This window comes from Phyllobates terribilis, unplaced genomic scaffold, assembly GCF_046119375.1.
Source record: "Phyllobates terribilis strain yellow unplaced genomic scaffold, ASM4611937v1 Scaffold_31__1_contigs__length_13893835, whole genome shotgun sequence".
Lineage (NCBI taxonomy): Eukaryota > Metazoa > Chordata > Amphibia > Anura > Dendrobatidae > Phyllobates > Phyllobates terribilis.
Window position 1 is genome coordinate 6188869 of NW_027362791.1, and position 8386 is coordinate 6197254.

Genomic DNA, 8386 nt, shown 5'->3' on the forward strand with positions numbered 1-8386 from the left:
CCCTCACACATATTATTCCCTCATTTAGTGGATATTTTCACAAAAAGGTGAAATTTTCAAAAATCCAGAAAATTGGCTGAAAGCGGCTAAATATCAAGGACTCATTGGGCAAATCGCTCTGGAACTGAAATCGGAACACTCACTGACATTTCCCCTATCTGAAAGTCTGATAAACGCCGGAAAAATGACTAAGTCCAAAAAAAAATTTTTTTCAACTTTTTTCAATTTTACCCCCGTGGGATATATATTCTACCCACACACATTTGGAACTCTTCTGGGGTACCCTCACACATAATATACCCTCATTTAGTGGATATTTTCACAAAAAAGTGAAATTTTCAAAAATCCAGAAAATTGGCTGAAAACGACTAAATATCACGGACTCATTGGGCGAATCGCTCTGGAACTGAAATCGGAACGCTCACTGACATTTCCCCTATCTGAAAGTCTGATAAACGCCAGAAAAATGACAAAGTCCAAGAAAAATTTTTTTTAAACTTTTTTCAATTTTACCTTGTGGGATATATATTCTACCCACACACATTTGGAACTCTTCTGGGGTACCCTCACACATATTATTCCCTCATTTAGTGGATATTTTCACAAAAAAGTGAAATTTTTAAAAATCCAGAAAATTGGCTGAAAACGACTAAATATCAAGGACTCATTGGGCGAATGGCTCTGGAACTGAAATCGGAATGCTCACTGACATTTCCCCTATCTGAAAGTCTGATAAACGCCGGAAAAATTACTAAGTCCAAAAAAAAAAATTTTTCAACTTTTTTCAATTTTACCCCCGTGGGATATATATTCTACCCACACACATTTGGAACTCTCCTGGGGTACCCTCACACATATTATTCCCTCATTTAGTGGATATTTTCACAAAAAAGTGAAATTTTCAAAAATCCAGAAAATTGGCTGAAAACGACTAAATATCAAGGACTCATTAGGTGAATTGCTCTGGAACTGAAATCGCAACGCTCATTGACATTTCCCCTATCTGAAAGTCTGATAAACGCCGGAAAAATGACTAAGTCCAAGAAAAATTTTTTTTAAACTTTTTTCAATTTTACCTTGTGGGATATATATTCTACCCACACACATTTGGAACTCTTCTGGGGTACCCTCACACATATTATACCCTCATTTAGTGGATATTTTCACAAAAAAGTGAAATTTTCAAAAATCCAGAAAATTGGCTGAAAACGACTAAATATCACGGACTCATTGGGCGAATCGCTCTGGAACTGAAATCGGAACGCTCACTGACATTTCCCCTATCTGAAAGTCTGATAAACGCCAGAAAAATGACAAAGTCCAAGAAAAATTTTTTTTAAACTTTTTTCAATTTTACCTTGTGGGATATATATTCTACCCACACACATTTGGAACTCTTCTGGGGTACCCTCACACATATTATTCCCTCATTTAGTGGATATTTTCACAAAAAAGTGAAATTTTTAAAAATCCAGAAAATTGGCTGAAAACGACTAAATATCAAGGACTCATTGGGCGAATGGCTCTGGAACTGAAATCGGAATGCTCACTGACATTTCCCCTATCTGAAAGTCTGATAAACGCCGGAAAAATTACTAAGTCCAAAAAAAAAAATTTTTCAACTTTTTTCAATTTTACCCCCGTGGGATATATATTCTACCCACACACATTTGGAACTCTCCTGGGGTACCCTCACACATATTATTCCCTCATTTAGTGGATATTTTCACAAAAAAGTGAAATTTTCAAAAATCCAGAAAATTGGCTGAAAACGACTAAATATCAAGGACTCATTAGGTGAATTGCTCTGGAACTGAAATCGCAACGCTCATTGACATTTCCCCTATCTGAAAGTCTGATAAACGCCGGAAAAATGACTAAGTCCAAGAAAAATTTTTTTTAAACTTTTTTCAATTTTACCTTGTGGGATATATATTCTACCCACACACATTTGGAACTCTTCTGGGGTACCCTCACACATATTATTCCCTCATTTAGTGGATATTTTCACAAAAAAGTGAATTTTTCAAAAATCCAGAAAATTAGCTGAAAACGACTAAATATCAAGGACTCATTGGGCGAATCGCTCTGGAACTGAAATCGGAATGCTCACTGACATTTCCCTTCTCTGAAAGTCTGATAAATGCCGGAAAAACGACTAAGTCCAAGAAAAATTTTTTTTTAACTTTTTCAATTTTACCCCGTGGGATATATATTCTACCCACACACATTTGGAACTCTCCTTGGGTACCCTCACACATATTATTCCCTCAATTAGTGGATATTTTCACAAAAAGGTGAAATTTTCAAAAATCCAGAAAATTGGCTGAAAGCGGCTAAATATCAAGAACTCATTGGGCGAATCGCTCTGGAACTGAAATCGGAACGCTCACTGACATTTCCCCTATCTGAAAGTCTGATAAACGCCAGAAAAATGACAAAGTCCAAGAAAATTTTTTTTTGAACTTTTTCAATTTTACCCCGTGGGATATATATTCTACCCACACACATTTGGAACTCTCCTGGGGTACCCTCACACATATTATTCCCTCATTTAGTGGATATTTTCACAAAAAGGTGAAATTTTCAAAAATCCAGAAAATTGGCTGAAAACGACTAAATATCAAGGACTCTTTGGGCGAATCGCTCTGGAACTGAAATGGGAACGCTCACTGACATTTCCCCTATCTGAAAGTCTGATAAACGCCGGAAAAATGACTAAGTCCAAGAAAATTTTTTTTTAAACTTTTTTCAATTTTACCCCGTGGGATATATATTCTACCCATACACATTTGGAACTCTTGTGGGGTACCCTCACACATATTATTCCCTCATTTAGTGGATATTTTCACAAAAAAGTGAAATTTTCAAAAATCCAGAAAATTGGATGAAAACGACTAAATATCAAGGACTCATTGGGCGAATCGCTCTGGAACTGAAATCGGAACGCTCACTGACATTTCCCCTATCTGAAAGTCTGATAAACGCCGGAAAAATTACTAAGTCCAAAAAAAAATTTTTTTCAACTTTTTTCAATTTTACCCCCGTGGGATATATATTCTACCCACACACATTTGGAACTCTTCTGGGGTACCCCCACACATATTATTCCCTCATTTATTGGATATTTTCACAAAAAAGTGAAATTTTCAAAAATCCAGAAAATTGGCTGAAAACGACTAAATATCAAGGACTCATTGGCGAATCGCTCTGGAACTGAAATCGGAATGCTCACTGACATTTCCCCTCTCTGAAAGTCTGATAAACGCCGGAAAAACGACTAAGTCCAAGAAAATTTTTTTTAAACTTTTTTCAATTTTACCTTGTGGGATATATATTCTACCCACACACATTTGGAACTCTTCTGGGGTACCCTCACACATATTATTCCCTCATTTAGTGGATATTTTCACAAAAAAGTGAATTTTTCAAAAATCCAGAAAATTAGCTGAAAACGACTAAATATCAAGGACTCATTGGGCGAATCGCTCTGGAACTGAAATCGGAATGCTCACTGACATTTCCCTTCTCTGAAAGTCTGATAAATGCCGGAAAAACGACTAAGTCCAAGAAAATTTTTTTTTTAACTTTTTCAATTTTACCCCGTGGGATATATATTCTACCCACACACATTTGGAACTCTCCTTGGGTACCCTCACACATATTATTCCCTCAATTAGTGGATATTTTCACAAAAAGGTGAAATTTTCAAAAATCCAGAAAATTGGCTGAAAGCGGCTAAATATCAAGAACTCATTGGGCGAATCGCTCTGGAACTGAAATCGGAACACTCACTGACATTTCCCCTATCTGAAAGTCTGATAAACGCCGGAAAAATGACTAAGTCCAAAAAAAAATTTTTTTCAACTTTTTTCAATTTTACCCCCGTGGGATATATATTCTACCCACACACATTTGGAACTCTTCTGGGGTACCCTCACACATAATATTCCCTCATTTAGTGGATATTTTCACAAAAAAGTGAAATTTTCAAAAATCCAGAAAATTGGCTGAAAACGACTAAATATCACGGACTCATTGGGCGAATCGCTCTGGAACTGAAATCGGAACGCTCACTGACATTTCCCCTATCTGAAAGTCTGATAAACGCCAGAAAAATGACAAAGTCCAAGAAATTTTTTTTTTGAACTTTTTCAATTTTACCCCGTGGGATATATATTCTACCCACACACATTTGGAACTCTCCTGGGGTACCCTCACACATATTATTCCCTCATTTAGTGGATATTTTCACAAAAAGGTGAAATTTTCAAAAATCCAGAAAATTGGCTGAAAACGACTAAATATCAAGGACTCTTTGGGCGAATCGCTCTGGAACTGAAATGGGAACGCTCACTGACATTTCCCCTATCTGAAAGTCTGATAAACGCCGGAAAAATGACTAAGTCCAAGAAAAATTTTTTTTAAACTTTTTTCAATTTTACCCCGTGGGATATATATTCTACCCATACACATTTGGAACTCTTGTGGGGTACCCTCACACATATTATTCCCTCATTTAGTGGATATTTTCACAAAAAAGTGAAATTTTCAAAAATCCAGAAAATTGGATGAAAACGACTAAATATCAAGGACTCATTGGGCGAATCGCTCTGGAACTGAAATCGGAACGCTCACTGACATTTCCCCTATCTGAAAGTCTGATAAACGCCGGAAAAATGACTAAGTCCAAGAAATTTTTTTTTTTAACTTTTTTCAATTTTACCTTGTGGGATATATATTCTACCCACACACATTTGGAACTCTTCTGGGGTACCCTCACACATATTATTCCCTCATTTAGTGGATATTTTCACAAAAAAGTGAAATTTTCAAAAATCCAGAAAATTGGCTGAAAACGACTAAATATCAAAGACTCTTTGGGCGAATCGCTCTGGAACTGAAATGGGAAAGCTCACTGACATTTCCTCTATCTGAAAGTCTGATAAACGCCGGAAAAATGACTAAGTCCAAAAAAAAATTTTTTTCAACTTTTTTCAATTTTACCCCCGTGGGATATATATTCTACCCACACACATTTGGAACTCTCCTGGGGTACCCTCACACATGTTATTCCCTCATTTAGTGGATATTTTCACAAAAAAGTGAAATTTTCAAAAATCCAGAAAATTGGCTGAAAACGACTAAATATCAAGGACTCATTAGGCGAATTGCTCTGGAACTGAAATCGCAACGCTCATTGACATTTCCCCTATCTGAAAGTCTGATAAACGCCGGAAAAATGACTAAGTCCAAGAAAAAATTTTTTTAAACTTTTTTCAATTTTCCCCCGTGGGATATATATTCTACCCACACACATTTGGAACTCTCCTGGGGTACCCTCACACATATTATTCCCTCATTTAGTGGATATTTTCACAAAAAGGTGAAATTTTCAAAAATCCAGAAAATTGGCTGAAAACGACTAAATATCACGGACTCATTGGACGAATCGCTCTGGAACTGAAATCGGAACGCTCACTGACATTTCCCCTATCTGAAAGTCTGATAAACGCCAGAAAAATGACAAAGTCCAAGAAAAATTTTTTTTAAACTTTTTTCAATTTTACCTTGTGAGATATATATTCTACCCACACACATTTGGAACTCTTCTGGGGTACCCTCACACATATTATTCCCTCATTTAGTGGATATTTTCACAAAAAAGTGAAATTTTTAAAAATCCAGAAAATTGGCTGAAAACGACTAAATATCAAGGACTCATTGGGCGAATCGCTCTGGAACTGAAATCGGAATGCTCACTGACATTTCCCCTATCTGAAAGTCTGATAAACGCCGGAAAAATTACTAAGTCCAAAAAAAAAAATTTTTCAACTTTTTTCAATTTTACCCCCGTGGGATATATATTCTACCCACACACATTTGGAACTCTCCTGGGGTACCCTCACACATATTATTCCCTCATTTAGTGGATATTTTCACAAAAAAGTGAAATTTTCAAAAATCCAGAAAATTGGCTGAAAACGACTAAATATCAAGGACTCATTGGGCAAATCGCTCTGGAACTGAAATCGGAACACTCACTGACATTTCCCCTATCTGAAAGTCTGATAAACGCCGGAAAAATGACTAAGTCCAAAAAAAAATTTTTTTCAACTTTTTTCAATTTTACCCCCGTGGGATATATATTCTACCCACACACATTTGGAACTCTTCTGGGGTACCCTCACACATAATATTCCCTCATTTAGTGGATATTTTCACAAAAAAGTGAAATTTTCAAAAATCCAGAAAATTGGCTGAAAACGACTAAATATCACGGACTCATTGGGCGAATCGCTCTGGAACTGAAATCGGAACGCTCACTGACATTTCCCCTATCTGAAAGTCTGATAAACGCCAGAAAAATGACAAAGTCCAAGAAAAATTTTTTTTGAACTTTTTCAATTTTACCCCGTGGGATATATATTCTACCCACACACATTTGGAACTCTCCTGGGGTACCCTCACACATATTATTCCCTCATTTAGTGGATATTTTCACAAAAAGGTGAAATTTTCAAAAATCCAGAAAATTGGCTGAAAACGACTAAATATCAGGGACTCTTTGGGCGAATCGCTCTGGAACTGAAATGGGAACGCTCACTGACATTTCCCCTATCTGAAAGTCTGATAAACGCCGGAAAAATGACTAAGTCCAAGAAAAATTTTTTTTAAACTTTTTTCAATTTTACCCCGTGGGATATATATTCTACCCATACACATTTGAAACTCTTGTGGGGTACCCTCACACATATTATTCCCTCATTTAGTGGATATTTTCACAAAAAAGTGAAATTTTCAAAAATCCAGAAAATTGGATGAAAACGACTAAATATCAAGGACTCATTGGGCGAATCGCTCTGGAACTGAAATTGGAATGCTCACTGACATTTCCCCTCTCTGAAAGTCTGATAAACGCCGGAAAAACGACTAAGTCCAAGAAAAAATTTTTTTTAACTTTTTAAATTTTACCCTGTGTGATATATATACTACCCACACACATTTGGAACTCTCCTGGGGTACCCTCACACATATTATTCCCTCATTTAGTGGACATTTTCACAAAAAGGTGAAATTTTCAAAAATCCAGAAAATTGGCTGAAAACGACTAAATATCACGGACTCATTGGACGAATCGCTCTGGAACTGAAATCGAAACGCTCACTGACATTTCCCCTATCTGAAAGTCTGATAAACGCCGGAAAAATTACTAAGTCCAAAAAAAAATTTTTTTCAACTTTTTTCAATTTTACCCCCGTGAGATATATATTCTACCCACACACATTTGGAACTATCCTGGGGTACCCTCACACATATTATTCCCTCATTTATTGGATATTTTCACAAAAAAGTGAAATTTTCAAAAATCCAGAAAATTGGCTGAAAACGACTAAATATCAAGGACTCATTGGGCGAATCGCTCTGGAACTGAAATCGGAATGCTCACTGACATTTCCCCTCTCTGAAAGTCTGATAAACGCCGGAAAAACAACTAAGTCCAAGAAAATTTTTTTTTAACTTTTTCAATTTTACCCTGTGGGATATATATTCTACCCACACACATTTGGAACTCTCCTGGGGTACCCTCACACATATTATTCCCTCATTTAGTGGATATTTTCACAAAAAAGTGAAATTTTCAAAAATCCAGAAAATTGGCTGAAAACGACTAAATATCAAGGACTCATTGGGCGAATTGCTCTGGAACTGAAATCGCAACGCTCACTGACATTTCCCCTATCTGAAAGTCTGATAAACGCCGGAAAAATGACTAAGTCCAAGAACATTTTTTTTTAACTTTTTTCAATTTTACCTTGTGGGATATATATTCTACCCACACACATTTGGAACTCTTCTGGGGTACCCTCACACATATTATTCCCTCATTTAGTGGATATTTTCACAAAAAAGTGAAATTTTCAAAAATCCAGAAAATTGGCTGAAAACGACTAAATATCAAAGACTCTTTGGGCGAATCGCTCTGGAACTGAAATGGGAAAGCTCACTGACATTTCCCCTATCTGAAAGTCTGATAAACGCCGGAAAAATGACTAAGTCCAAGAAAATTTTTTTTAAAACTTTTTTCAATTTTACCCCGTGGGATATATATTCTACCCACACACATTTGGAACTCTTGTGGGGTACCCTCACACATATTATTCCCTCATTTAGTGGATATTTTCACAAAAAAGTGAAATTTTCAAAAATCCAGAAAATTGGATGAAAGCGGCTAAATATGAAGGACTCATTGGGCGAATCGCTCTGGAACTGAAATCGGAACGCTCACTGACATTTCCCCTATCTGAAAGTCTGATAAACGCCGGAAAAATGACTAAGTCCAAGAAACATTTTTTTTAAACTTTTTTCAATTTTCCCCCGTGGG